Below are 15,986 nucleotides of genomic sequence, written 5' to 3' on the forward strand. Positions count from 1 at the left end.
TTTTCTATACTCTAGGCTGCCAATCTAACCATTTAAATAAACACTGCTCAGAGAGTTTATATGAATAAGAGCTTTATTGTCTAAGCTACTCATTTTATGAAGTCCATCTCTTTCTCAAGGCTAACTTCAGATATACACCTTCTCTCCTGCCACCAGGATTGTGAACCACATTTATAGACAGAAAAATATAATACAGGTTTTTTGTTTAATTGTACATTTTAGTTTATTACATCTATTTGAATCTACAATAGGCAAATTAGTGAAAACTACAGAAATGTGAAAAATCATTTTTATATCTAATTCTTACGTGCACTCTTGGAATTATATTCATCTTCCTTATAACCACCAAGAAGCTATTTAGCCCTAACAATGCTCAGAATAGTTTCTTTGAGTTGGGAAAAATAAGTTATTAACTCTTTAACTATAAAACTTTTAAGTGGACACCAAATTATGGTAACAACAGTTTAATAAGGATAATAAGGACTTATTACCATGAGTGATATTTAAATATGTAGTAAATCTTAGGGACATGGGCGCCAATAGAACAGGAAGGGTATTGATCAATTGGAATTGCCCCTTCTAATAACTGTGATGGCAGCTCTGAGACAGCCCTGTTAGTGGCTCCTGATTGTGATTTATGTGGCTTCTTTTTTTTCTAGAGAAGAAGCATAGAGAGAAAGAGGGTGGTGGACAGCTTTTGCTTTTCCATCTACTCTCTGTAGGAAAAAATTCTTGGTCATAGGTTAGCGCCTGCAATGCAACTAAGAAGATTTCTAAAGAAAATCAACTTGAAATGAATTCAACCAAGACGTGTTTGCTGAATATATGAATTTGTTCAAATTCTTCCCATGGTTGAGATACAGTTATTAAGTTATTGTGCTGGTCAGAACACAGTGACGCACAAGAACCAGCTTGAAACCTGCAAAACTGCAGCAAGAAAGCATTATCTGTGGAAATTTAGATTGTGGCAGCCAGATACACTAGCTTGCGACCCACTACCTGAGTGAGTGGCCCATTTTTTTCCCTAAGGAGAAAATAACCACATTGATCATCTACAGTTGGCCAGGTGCGGCCAGGAGGCACTTTACGCAACTTCCACTAGAGCCGCACCTTCTGCAGATTTAGTTTCTCAAGTTACCTTGCGGAGTCAGTTTCATTAATATCAGAATGATTCCTGAAAATCTCTTATAATGACATCACCATGGAGACTGAAATTTCATCTCTGAACAAATTCAGCATCAGTTTTTTTTTTTCTATCAATTTTGGGACAGATTGTTCTTTCTTGCTTTGATTCACAAAGGAAATAGCTTGTATTTAAAGAGAAATGCTCATCATAAAACAGTTAGAAAAAAAAAAAAAGAAAAACCTTAAAATGACAAGATGCCTCCACCACAAGAGATGCAAAGGACCTGAGACCAACTGAAGGAGGCATGGGTTCACATCTCTCGGCTGATGCTCATTAGCAATGCAGCCTAAATTCTTTGAACTTCAAAATGGGTGGAATCTCTTACATTTTTTAAAAGTGCTAATTGTCTCTCTTTCTCTACCTTGCTCTTGAAGCCCAAGTGTGTAAATTTGAATTTGCTTTACCACTAGTTGAATGTGTCTAGCATCTTACTCTGCTGTATCCATGATATTTGCAACAACCCTGCAAGGTAGGGCCATCATTCTCGTTTAAAAGATAACACACTCTGAAGACATAATGTTTCCACAGGGATATGCAGTCCTCGGGGTGGTGCTTTGGTACTACTATATTGTTCACAGAAGCTCCATTGGGCCCCTTCCAAGTCTGGAAAGACTCATCTTCAGACATCCTGCCCTCAGAAGTCCATTTATGGACTGGAAATCTGCCGAGACTCTAGCTGACCTACGGAGGCATAGGGTCCTCATCTCGTTTCTAGACCCAGGGTCTGAAAAAAAAAAAAAGCTAGGTTTCAAATAAGTCAGGCTCAGAGCAATTATATACATTTGAAATAAAACTTTAATATAAAAATCCTAGCTCTTAAAATTCTATCTGCTGCTATTTCTCAGTGTTATCAGCCATAAGGCTGAACCAAAAAAAATTGCCATTTTTGTGGGTGAAAAATGTCAATTATAAGCAGTTTCATGAGGTTCAACGTAAATTTATCACCATGACTTTTATAGTAGAAAAAGGCTTTGAAACAATGTAAAATGTTTTCTGGTCACCCTATAAAATATAGCCTTCTGGTGACTATTCTGTCAACCTGAGTTTTTGGGTTGGTTTTTTTTTTTTTTTCCACTTTTCTCTTTCTCTTCATAGCAATGATCAGAATCTGGGAGTTGCCTTGTATTTTTTTTTTTTCTTACTTGTTTTCCTTCTGTCTCTACCCTCCCTGCCCCTCACCAGGTGAATTTACTCTCATCACCTAAAAAAGTACCTGGAACATAAAAAGCACACAATGAATATTTGTTGAGTGAAACAAGCTTGATGATTTGAAAATGTCTGCATAAGATGTTGAATTATAAGATAGATTTTCTACTTGGAGTGTTGCTATAAAACATATATATATTTCCAATTCCCCAATGCCCCTTTGAAAAAGATATATTAATTCATTTCATTAGTGATATTGTATTGCCTGTGGCATGACTTGTCAGTGTGGTTACAAGAGACTAATGATTGGATAATGAGAGTTTATTTATCATACAATCATTTTTTTTTGCCACTGAACTGAAGTATAAATAATGATATATCAGTATTTGCATTATAAATACTGTTTTAGGGTTTGTTATTTGTTCATAAAAATTCTCCCTAGGCTGAAACAGCTAGTGGGTAAACATGGCATATACCACATATAATATATGAAAATAAGCGTGTAGTGGTCCTTTGTTCAGCAAAGACCAAGCATTGCATACAAATTACTTTTTTAAATATTTTATTTTATTTATTTATTTTGTTTTGTTTGGGGGGAGATAATTAGATTTATTTATTTACTTATTTATTTTAATGGAGGCACTGGGGATTGAACCCAGGACCTCGTGCATGCTAAGCACACTCTACCACTGGACTGTACTCTCCTCACCTGCATACAAATGACTTTCATGTGATGAGAGTGCAGGGGTTGAGGAACCCCAATTTCTTGGTGACACTCAGCTTTTCGGAAAAATGATAGGATGAAAATAATCTTGAGGAGGTAAATTGTGTTCCAATACAGAAAGGTGAAGTTCTCCTAGACTTTTCATTCAGAAGAGAAAAATTAGATTCCTCAGATCATGTGAAGGGGCAAGACTGGTTCAATAACTGTGGCCAGAAAACTGGGGGGACCACAAAGGGTTGCCAAGAAACACAGCTCTGGTTGCTGGTATCCGAGCGCCCTTGACACAGAAGAGTGATAGCCCCTCTCACAGCAGAAGAGACTGGTTTTCGTGAACCTGCTGTATAAGTCATTACTTGGGGGAGAAATACAATTTGGCTACAAAAATCTCTCCTGTGTCCAAAACACTGATTTCTCCAAACATAGTATTATGGTTAATTGAGAATTCTCAACCCCCCTTCCTCTCCTCCATCCTCAGACCATGGAGGTCCCAACCAAGTGATGTTCTCCAATGGGACTAGTGTAGTTGAAGACATCACCACTGGAGAACGACTTAGAGAGCAGCCTGGAGGTGGAAGGCATTCTGGAGCGCCTGGTTTCTGGTAGCTAATGGGAGGCAGGTTTGCAATCAGCCAGCAGCAGGAAACGCCTGTGACCTGTTTTGGAACCAATATCGTTAAGAGTTATTATACTAATGGCTCACCTAAAATATCTTAAATTTCCTCTGAAGTAACCATCATTTTTGCTACTTCAGGGGGCTTTATACATGTTGTTTTATCTCCCTAGAATGTTCTTCTCTTGGTGAATGCCTACTTACCCATTCAGGATTCTGTTCATATATCATTTTCTCAGGAAAACCTTTCTTACCACTGACCCCCGAACCTCCATCCTGACAGCCACAGTCACACACACACACACATACACACACACACAGGTCTTCCTATCACACATTCTCAGAGCCCCTTCCACCTGTCCTCCATAGCACCTAAATGTGTGTGAAATCATTAGCTCCATAAGGGCAGGTGTGTTTTTTTCAGTTTTGTGCTGTGACCCCGGAATCTAGCTGAGTACCTGGCACACAGTGGATGCTCAGTAAATATTCCTGAGTGCTTGACTTTTTGAAGTTGTTTTTGTTCTGTTCCGCTGTGTTTTCCTTTGAACTAAAGTTTACAGTAGATACAGACTGTACATTCTTTGTGGGGCTGCCTCGTTCTGTTTCTAGCCTGAACTCTACATTCCTGCCGGACCAACCATTTGTCATCCCCTGATGATCGCTCAGTGGCTGCCAACTGCAGCTACTGCTTTGGGATTGGCTCTCCTAGAAGAGTCATTGCTGAGGCGAGTTTCTTCAGCGTCTAAGGTTTGGTTCTATTCAATGAGCATTTATTGAGCATCTGTAATTCACCATGCACTTAGATATAACAATGAAAAAGATTGGTTTTGCTTTTGAGGATCTTTGAGTCATGAGATGGGAAGAGAAACACATAGATAGATCGACACTGTGATGTGTGCCAGGTGTCACAGTCAAGGTGCTGTATGATTTAGCTATACTGAGAGAAAGGGGCTTATGCATTGCCCATAACTTGCTGACATACCACGTTCCCTGGTACTTGTATATTCAGTGATTCTTACTGAATCATGGGAATATCACATAGTGATACAAGTTCTTAAATAGGCACCTAAAATAAATCTGCTGGGAAACAAACTGCATAGATTTCATTCTTAGTCTGCGTTCTTTTTAAATGCAGTGTTCTGGGTTCTAATCTCTCACCAGAGCTATTGCTTCAGTAGTTTTCTTTTTACATGAGCTTGTTTGGGTTCTAGAAACTATCTTCTGCCTCACCACAACCTTCTCTTTCACCCTTTTCTCACTAGTGTATGGGTGATTTTCATAGAAATCATTCTCATTTTGAAGATATTCTCACATTGAACAACAGAAGGAAATAGTTATATTTGGTGGAAGATAGAGCTTCCGAATAAAGATCTCCTTCACTCTGTTGTTGCAGGAGAAGGAGGGCAGACGCAGCTCTGGGGCCAGTGCATTGCCTGCTGCTGCCTCACTTGTAAATGCCCAGCCTCTTGGAAATGCTCACACACAGTGGAGTGGAATTGTTCGTGGAAATCCTTGGAAATAGTGACCACCGGTTTTTAGGCATTTATACCAGGATAAAACATCCCATGGTGAGAATCTGTCATTTCCTTAGGTACCTTTTAGTCCTGAGAAGCCTTCTGCTAGGACCCCAGTTGGATCTGATCTTTTATTCTTTGGGGCTTTATTTATTTGGGGCACATCTTCATATCTATTGTACTTGCAGAATTCTTTCTTGAAATACATTCTATTGGAAAATGGAATCTGAGCTCTGAAAGGGACCTCATCTCTGCAAATAGGGGGCGAAATCAAGTTAGCAGTGCAAGCTAGAAACCATAAGTCCCGCCTGCCCTCCCCTCACCAAATGATAACTAACATTTGTAGAGCTCACCAACCATGCAAAATGCGTCATTCACACCGCAGCTCATTTAATTCTCGCACCTTCCCCGTGAGGTAGTTATTCATAGCTCTATTTTACAGATAAGGAAATAGGGTTCAGGAGAAGTCAAATGACTAGCCAAAGATCACAGAGCAAGCAGAGGGAAACAGCCATCAAAAGGGGGCCCTTTGCCTTCAAATTTCATGATCTTCATGTACCTTCTTCCTGCACGATGTCATCCTTATGGGCTGTGCGGGTTTCCTCCAGGCCGCTAATTTTATTCGTCTTTATACCCATACCCCCAGTGGCCCTTCGACCTGGCATAAGTGGACTTTCATGTGTACATTTCTTGGTTAGATTGAATTTGTTCTTTGGGTAAGAACTTATTTAGTAGTTATTCAATTTTCCTTAAAAAGAGATAAGTGTTTTACATTACAAACGTATCTTCAACATCCAGAAAGAAGCAAAAAAACCCAAACAAACAAACAAGTAAAACAACAAACACAAATCAGCGTTTCCTCTAAGATGAATGCAATGACTCTTAAGCTTCAATTGCACTTCTCGCCGCCCTGCGCTGAGCCACGCCAGGGCCCAGGGCTTCTTGCTGATTGAGAGCACATTTTGAGTTTCCCCCATTGTTCCTGGCAACCCTGCTCCTGTGTAGCAAGCAGGATATTCAACTTGACAAGGCTCTTTCTTTCTGGATCAGGGAAGGAGCAAGGTTCTTGTCAGTTTGAATCATGAGCCCACACTTGGCAGAGCCGAGTGGACAGGCACAGTGGGGGAAGGTGCCATGTGCACGCCATCCATGCACCCATCACGGGGGCCTCTCTCCCCGTCTCCCAAAGAACTCAACTGGCCTCAAGCTCCCCTGCTCCGGGAGGACCTCTTTCCTCTTTGGCTGGCTCATTTGCTTCTGACACTAAATCTGCTCATTATCCAGCTTCTAAAATCTTACTTTAAGGCTTCATCTCTCTACCAGTCTCTTTCTTCAGAGCCGCAGCTGAGACTATCCCATTTTGCAGTCCTCAATGTTTTAATGTTTTAAAACACATTTCTAAGGATGAGAATGCCTTTTTTTCGAAGTCCACATCAAAAGGCTTTTAGAAGTCATCAAAGAAAACCGACAACCTTGTCTATGCAGCCTTAAAGAAGAGTTTGTCTTTATTATTATTTAAAAAAAAAACTCGGCTTTAAAAGAATGACAAGTAGAATTAATAAAAGATGAAATCTGGACAGTCTGGTTGTGTAATGAAGAAAACAGAAGTGTCTTATTATTTCATACTTTTATCCCTAAGAGTTCACACTTTAGTTGTATTTGTTTTAAGAGGAAAAATGAACAAAATTTTACTGGTTAAGGATCCTAGCATATGTCTGAAAAGTAAGTAATCTGGCCCCATTTCTCTTCTCATAGACATTGAGGACAATATTTTTGATTACTATATGACTGTAGAGTTTTATCCTTTGCTGTTTTTGTTTTTAAATCATAAAATAGCAGTAAAGCTTCCTTGGAATACATATAGTTTTTCTTTAAAATATTTTTATGGCAGTGGAACCCATCACTAGCTGTCTGTGATTTAACTGTAGAATTTTGTGATGCTAACCTTCAAGGTGGAAAAAAATTTTCATCTGCTTGTCTAGGATCTTCTGGTTTGTCTAAGAATTAAATGGACATGAGACAGATTAGCAGGAGAACATCAAATTTAATTTCGTGTGTACAGGAATCCCATGTTACACGAGAGGCTCAGAGGCAGAAAGGAAAAATGAGGTGTACACGGCGTCCTGAGCAAAGGAGAGGGATGGAGTCGGGGTTTCCAAGCACAGCAAGGTCACTCACAGGATAAGAAGAATGGATGCTGAGTAATTAGCTGTTGGCTCTGGGTGTAGTTTAGCGGTAGAGCACATGCTTAGCATACACAAGGTCCTGGGTTTGATCCCCAGTACCTCCTCTAAAAATAAAATAAATAAGTAAACCTAATTACCTTCCCCCAAAACAAAAATTTTTTTAAAAAGGGTCAAATTTATCTCTGGTAAGAATTCCCATTCTGGGAAAGACCTCCAGTTCTTTGAGGAGAAGGTGAAAGTTTCTCTTGAACCAGCAGGGTCCTGATTGCCTTCAGCTCTAAATTATCCACATGCCAAAGTGACACATTTTGGGGAGGCCTGTTCAGAACCCCTGTATGACTGTCCAGTCCAAGATGTGTCACTTTGGCATGTGGATTATTTTGAGCTGAAGGTAATCAAAACCCTACTGGTTCAAAGGAACTTCTACCTCTCCCTTAAAGAATTTAAATTGGGGAGGCCTGTTCTGAACCCCTTCATGACAATCTGATCAACTTGCTAAATGTACCAGCAAACCAAGTAATTAAGGGAGGGAGGGAAAGAAGAGGACTAATAGTGTTAAACTCAGTCAAAACAGTTATCCTGGGCTTTCAATCATCCTTTTCGATAATGTTTTTGGCTGAATCTGAAACTCAAATAATAAATATTATACTTTGCATGACAAACTCAGTTTTTTGTCTAGTTCCCTAATACTAAATAAAACTCCACCACACCTTGACGTGAATATCTAAATCGTAGTTTGCATTAAGAACCTGTAACACATAAATACTATGAAAACACTGACTTGGGGGCTGTTGTCCTCATCCTTTTTCACTTTTAAATTCCTGTTGTAATTACATTCTGCTTGCCCCCTTTACCAGAAAGTTAGAAGGGGAATATATTATAAATTATTATTATTCTATTACTGACCTAACTATACTACAGATGAAACTTTCTCCCACTGGGGTACCTTAATGGATTGCACGGATGCACTACATCATCGTGGTCATCATTCATTGATAATTACTTTTTGAGTATATGCTAACCTGGATGGTACTTAACAAGTCCCTGTGATGCTGTGTTTTTTCAGCTGTAGTTATAGTTCCAGCCCTAAAAGATTTTGCAGTCTAAAACCACTAATGTAGACCAGCATCGAGGTTAAGGATTATTCATAAAATTTGGACAAGTTCTCACTATATATATATATGTAACTGATCACTTAAAATCAGAGCTACATAGTATTTAGGATAAAGGTTAGTTGAGTGCTGAGCCAATAGATAAGATCCAGGATAGTCAAGCAGAGATTAAAGTGCAGAGCAGAAAAATTTAGAGAGCAGGATTTTTTTTTTTCCTGGAGTCTTCAGGGTAGTGAAGATCTCTCCTGCTGTAAACAGATGTGCAGGGAAGATTAAATTACTGCTTAGAGTTGGAGGAGGGTGATTCATATCCAATAGATGGATGAAGCTTTCATATTAATCATGACAAGAAAGTATTACTGAAAGCCTGTGTTGGTCACTAACCCTGGAGTATGTCGTCTGATGACTTGATTATGCTTTCTAAGGCGGTCTTACTCTCTCTGCTTTTAAGAGGAGACTGAGAAGGGACACCCATGGCAGACTCTCTTATGCTGATATCACTCAATAACACTGGAAATATCTTGGGTGGCAGAGGCTACCAGCTTACCAGGATCTTAAAGAGACCCCACATCACTGAATGATAACAGGACAGACAGCCTTGGGCTTGGTAGGGAAGCAGTGATAGGAAAATGAGAAGTCACTCCCTAATTCAGTCCTTAGACTTCTCAAGTGCAACACAAAGCTTAGCTAAGGGTTTGATTTCTTCTTCTTTTCTGTTTGTTTGCTGGTAATAAATAGCCATGGATGCTTATAAAGATGTGAAAAAAAATGTTAAAATAGTTTGGGGATGATCAGATGAACTGTCTGCCGTGGAGGAAAGAACGAACATTTTAAAATGAAATATAAAATCACCTGTAAAAGGCTAGACTCGAGCTAACTGGGCACAAGAACATGTGTTACGAGTTAGTGGTCTTGTGATTTTTCAAATTATGCCACTGTACATAATACAGCGTTGTTTGATAGACCTCAGTCAGTGGCCTGGCACTACACCAGATCTGTCATTTAGAGGAGAGGAAGGCAATTCCAATTTCATCTACATAAGCTCATATTAAAATAAGGAAAAACAAGTGTGACACAGCTGCAGTAGCCTGGCCAAGTCAAAACGCTTACAAATATTTTATGTCCGTAATACAAGACTGCTTACTAATGGGAGCATATTATGTGTAAGAGTGCCAGATTGCCTTTGATATAAGTTGGTAATAAAAATGCTACAGGGGAAGTATTTATGGTCCTTGTAGGTTATAATAACATGCTTCTGGTTTTATTACTTTAACAGACACTAAGAAAAAAAATCTATACAATGTGGTCACTTTTCTTACATAGCATGTATAGCACATGCACCATCAGCTAGCCTATTGAATCGACAATTTATTGGACCTTGTTGCATATCTTGGAAGTAATAGTTTATATAAACATGTGCCTTTTCTCTTCTGAAGAGAATTTCTTGTGTGCTCTGGTTCATGCTCTGTTGTACTGCCATACAAATATGAAAACATGTAAAATTAATAAAAGTCATGCTTTAGGCAATACTACACAATATTCTTTTATGGGGGAGGAGAATGCAGTTGGGTTGAAGCAATACAACAAATGATGACATTCTAAGATTTATGAATAGAAACACCCTATTTATTATACAAAGTTAAGGAATTTCTCCTTGGGGAAAAGGAAATGTAACCACTCTACTGATGTATTTGAAATAAAAAAAAAATTTGAAACAATAAAAGGAATGGTGCAGTTCCCATCATTTCAATCTATAATGTAATGAGGAAACATGAGAATAATCCCAACAGCATACTGGATCCTTTGGCAAAGGGGAGATTAGAATGATATTTTGGTTTTGACGTCAACATATGATTTAAGTTGGATTCTTTAATGAATATTGCTCTAGGAGGCACATATGTATGGATACTGGTAATGTCAAGTCAGACGTACTGAGGCGCTCCTGTAAAAGAGTATCATCGACATTGAATTTCAATCACCCGCTTCTGACCCATCCTAGCTAACTCCTTGACTTTGACTTGTTGTCTATTAACTGGGCTATTCCTACAGGTAAGTCCCACAGAAAGACATTATTGAAGCTGATGTCAGGTTTTATTGCAGGCCCGGGAAGACATTTTGAAGCAGACATGGTCATACGACTTCCCTTCAACCAATCACTCTACCTATGTGCTAACTTTTGCTACCTTCATGCTGGGCTGGTTCACCAACAGGGTTTCCTCTTGAGAAAATGTTTTTTGCTTTTTTTTTTTTTTGATAGAAACAAATGGGGTTTTCATCTAACTCATACTTATTTAGAGTGAGACTGAGTAAACAAAAAGTGATGTAGTGTGGGGTTAGATATGCAAAATTTGAGACAGTGTGGTAGCCAGAATTCCAGGATGGTCTCCAAGAGTCTTGCCTTCTCACGGACATGCCCTGCAGAATCCTCTCCTTGTCAGCGTGGGTGGGGCCTGTGAATACCATGGGCTATTTCTTCCATGACTCTGTTACATTATATGGCAAAAGTGAAGTAATTTTACAAGTGTGATTAGAGGCCTTAATCAGCTGATTTTGAATAAATCAAAAGAGGGATTGTCCAGTGTAGGTCTGAATTAATCACACTTTTCAAAGCACGCCTAGACCTAAGAGGCAAGAAAAAGCAGCAGACTCCCTCCTATGCGCCTTGAAGAGAGTGTAGAGAAGACGAGTGCAGGGAATGGGCCTCAGTTCTCACAGCTGCAAGGAACCGAGTCCTGCCAACAGCCAGTGAGCTTAGAAGAGGACTGCAAGATAACACGAGATTGTACCTCCAGCCAACACCGTGACCCTGAGGAAAGGACCCAGCTAGACCAAGCTCAGATGCCAGAGTCACATAGATGGCAAAACAATAAATAGGAAATGTGTGTTGTTTTAAACTACTTAGTTTGAGGTACAAATCCGTTTGTCACACAGCCAGTGCAGATAGTCTATCATTCTCTTTGTCAAGATTTAGTTGCTCTTACTTCTAGAAAAGTCTCTTACTGAACTGACATCCATGCATTCAGTTCTGTGTTCTAAGGAAATAGATAATTGTTGGAGAACGTCCCCTTTGTAATAACTTAGTAACTTTCCCTTAGATTTCTAGTCTATACACCTGGATCCTTTTAAAAAAAATAAAGAAAGAAACTGGATTCTATTAACTTTTAGACATAAACTGTTAACCTCTACATTCATTTAACATTCCCATAATAATATTTTTAGTTTTTATGATGTTTCTTTCTGAACACACTTCAGTTTCTCATACGTGTTGTGTTAACCTGGATTCAAATTTTCTCATAGATGTTGTGTTGACTTACGTGGATTCAAGACCCCATAGTGAACTTGCCACTGATGATAGAAGAGAGGCACTAGTCCTTGCCCCGATGGTCCATGCATCTCTGCCTACTGTGTGTAGGAGAGTATCTCATTCATTTGTCTTGTTGTTTGTTTGTTACAGTTTTTAATAACGGCTAGAAATTGTTGATTCAAGTTCAGTTGGGGGTTTATTCTGACTTATGCCTCTGACGTTTGTCATTGAAGACACAGCAGACATTTCCCAATTTTAACTCTGTAGTTTATTTTAGAACCAATAGACCTAAGTAGATATGGATAGCTTGCTTCTATTTTTTGTTTTTGTTTCATTTTGTTTTAACTGTGGTAAAAAACACATAACATAAAATTCATCTTAACCATTTTTAAGTGTACAGCTCAGTACTTAGTACCAAGTATTATTCACATCATTGTGTAACTAATCTCCAGAACTTTTTCATCTTGCAAAACTGAAACTCTACACTCTTTAAACCACTCCCCACTTCTTCCTCCCCTTGGCTCCTGGCAACTACCATTTCACTTTATGTTTATATAAATTTGAAGACCCTAAATATCTCATATAGATTGAAACATACAGTATGTGTAATTTTATGAGTAGCTTATTTTGCTTAGTGTAATATGCTCAAGGTTTATCTACAAATTAGTCAGGGCTTTATATTAGTCAGGGTTCTCCAGAGAAACAGAACCAATAGGAAATATTATATAATGTGTGTGTGTATATATATATATATATATATATATATAAATGTACAAAAATTGAGATTGAGTAGTAGGCAGAATTCCAAGATAGTCTCCAAGTGTCCCACGCTTTCTGAAAATGCTCTGTAGAATCCTCTTTCCGTTAATGTGTTGGACCTTTTTGTTTGTTTCTTAAACATTTCATGTGGTAAAAATAGAGCAAAGATAGTTTTTTGTTCAAAGAGGAAAAATATACTTCTATGGTCACAGCTCTAAGGATGATTTAAGTAGTCCCTGGCTCTCAGTTGTGCACTGCAGTATATAGGTTAACTTCAACCACAGCTTCTACAGCTTCAGTCATTTATCAAAAGCTAGAATTAACCTATAAAGATACATGAAGAAATAGAACAAGTGGCAACCAGCTTCAACTTGGCTCCTGTTGTTTGTGACTTCAGCGGCCCCTGATTGTGTATTTCTGTGGGATCAGGCTCTCCCATGTTACCACTTGGCATCGCAACAAACTGGTACATATTCCAAGTGGAGACAGGCAAGTTGAGAAGGAAGACGAACCAGTGCAATGAAGTGAGCATTACTACAGTGACAGTGGTGTGGCCAGTCAATTCTGGAATCACCCACTTGTTTAATTTCTAGCAACATGATCTAGTGTTAAATTAGTCACATCCTAAATCAGACAATGTAATTATGAAATACACTGAGAAATCAACAGTCAAGGAGAGAAAAGACAAACATCATCCCCTCCCTCCTCCTCCCTCCCTTTTTCTCCTCCTACTCCTTCTTCTCCTCCTTTCTCCGCCTCTCTCCCACCCCACCCACCTCTGGTTGTTTTCTTTAATTGTGAAGTTTACTCCTGTACAATTTGTTTGATCTTCTTTCCTAATTCCCTGATTTGTTTCTGAGTAAATTGTTTGATTTTTTCTTTCTTTTTTTTTTCCTTTTGTTTTTGGAGATGGGGAAAATGATTGACTAAGGGATAGCAATGCCAGTGCCTTCCTTCAGAGTTTTCTGGGTAGTTGACTCGGGCATTCATTATCTGGCTAAAGTCGCACATGTAACGCTAACATAGAAGGGCTGAGTCCTGAGATTCCCGTGATGAATCCTGGGGCCAGAGAAAAGGGAGCCAGGATTCTATATAGCTTAGAGTACTGTGAGGGGTAAGATCTTTAGCACTTGGTGAACAGTCCGCATACCTTAAAAGAAAGCCTGCTCTGCTACAGGTGTTTGTTTTCCCCCTTGTGGAGCCACACCTTCTGCAATCAGGGTTCTATCATCAGAAATTGTACTTAGTGACAGGTACTCCTCATCTGGGTGAAGGAAATGAATTTGGATTTCATACATGTCCACCCTCATCTCATCTTCACATATAGGTGAGAGAAATAATAAAAAGCAGCAAGATATAAAAAGGGGAAAATTAATCTGAATGAAAGAGAGTTACTGTAGGAAACAGGAAAAAAATTAAAATTGTTATCATTAGTATCCTCGTGGAGATTTTAAATAACAGTATTACATTTACTAAAATAATTCAGCAACAGGCAGCAATGAGAAAATTCCTGGAAGTTACACCTGATTCTCCACGTGTCACTTTTCATTTATTAAGCTGATTTTCAAAACCACTGCTTTAGTTTTCGAAGTGTGGTCCCTGGATCTGCACTATTAGTATCAACGGAGAACTTGTTAGAAGTGCCCATCCTTGAGCCTCAGTGCAGATCTCCTGAAACAGACATTTTGGCTGTGGAGCCCAGCAAGCTGTGCTTCACTGAGCCCTGCTGATGACTCTGATGTGAGCTGAAGTCTCAGAGCCACTGCCTGACTGCATATTAGGATCGCCTAAGGAACTTTAAAAACTGCTGGTGACTGGCTCCTACCCTAGGCGATTCTGACTTAATAGACTCGGGGTGCAACTTGGGCTTCAGGAGTTTTAAAAGCTCCCTGGTGATTCTACTGTGCAGCTAAAGATGAGAACCAATGATCTCTATCTACTGGGCTCAAATAATTAGATCCCTTTCCAGATCTGTTTAAAGCAGTGGTTCCCGAGCATGTCTGCTCTTTGGAATCACCTGGAGAACCTCACAGATAACTGCTGGGGTGTAGCACCCCTAGACACTGTCCTTTGTTTGCTCTGAGTTGTGGTCTGGATTTTAAACAACAAATATCAGGCTACTCTAATGTGTCAAGTTTGAGAAACAATGGGTTAAAAACTAAACTCCTTGTTCTAAAGATACATTCCTAATCCCAGAGACTAAATTCCTAGATCTAAAGACACTAAATATATGACCTTTATATATATATATATATATATATATCTTATCATATTATTATATTTATAATATTTATTATTTATATATATAATATATATAAATATATAATATTATATTTATAATCTTATTATAAATAACATAAATAAAGACTAATTATATATTGATTATATACATATAACTGAAGTAAGATTTCATTGTTTCCAACATCCCTAAACAAAATTAAGCTTAAAAAAAGAAGATGATTCGTAGCCCAAGGTAACGGACAGAAAGCAGTGCTTCTTGGTCTTGGCAGTGCATCAGAATCTCATGGGAGCTTTTAAAACCTTTAATACTTAAGCCTCACCCCAGACCAATTAAATCCAATTAAATCAGAACCTCTGGGTGTAACTGAGGTATCTGTATTATTTAAATTAAGTCAGAACATCGCAGAGTAATCAAAGGTTCAGTATTTTTGAAATATCCTCAGAAGCTTCCAAAGGGCACGAGAGGCTGAGAACCACAGGTCAGAGGGTGACTTGCACTTCAGGTGAAAAGGAGATTTGCTCATTCTAGTTTTCTCACAGGACATGGAGAAGCTGGGCCTGCCTTATGTGCCCAGGGATGGAATGACAATGTCACCAGCAGGGATAATGATACGAGCATCAGTATAGGGCGTTATGTAGTAAGTGTCTATCTGATATACTTTTGGCTTTTATTAGTGGTTTGGCATTTGGTGGCTGGATGCCCCCTGCACAAGTCACCCAGGGATCTTGTAATATTTTTATTTATTGTTATTATTATTAAAGTCAAACATTTGAGCCACCAAACTACTGAAGTAAAACTAAGCTGCAATAGCTTATGTTAGTGGTTTTCCACCAGCAGGATTTTGTCACCCAGGGGACACTTGTCAATGTCTGGAGACATTTTGTTTGTCACAGCTGTCGAGGGAGGGGAGTCCTCCACTGGCATCTAGTGAATAAAAGGTCAGGGGAGCTTCTAAACACCCTATAATGCCCAGGACAACTTCCCACTCCAATAAAGAATTACCCAGACTGAAATGTCAGCAGTGCTGAGGTTGAGAAATCTTGCTTCTGCCGAAAGCCTGTCGGCTTCTACTATTTCAGGGGAAATTGTAGATCAAAGGTGGAAAGTCTATTACAAAGAATAATTTGCTTAGGGGAGAGTTCAGAAATCTCCAGAATTTCTTGATAGAACCAGGTATTCTGAAGATCATACCTTGTTCCTAGG

At 38.9% G+C, this 15,986-nt stretch overlaps 1 pseudogene; it reads right to left on the reverse strand.

Moving 5' to 3' along the window:
* Nucleotides 1–12,840: 12,840 nt before the first annotated feature.
* LOC102525171 (protein cornichon homolog 4 pseudogene) lies at nucleotides 12,841–13,236 on the reverse strand (annotated as a pseudogene).
* Nucleotides 13,237–15,986: the final 2,750 nt, after the last annotated feature.

Source organism: Vicugna pacos, chromosome 1, assembly GCF_048564905.1.
Source record: "Vicugna pacos chromosome 1, VicPac4, whole genome shotgun sequence".
Taxonomy (NCBI): domain Eukaryota; kingdom Metazoa; phylum Chordata; class Mammalia; order Artiodactyla; family Camelidae; genus Vicugna; species Vicugna pacos.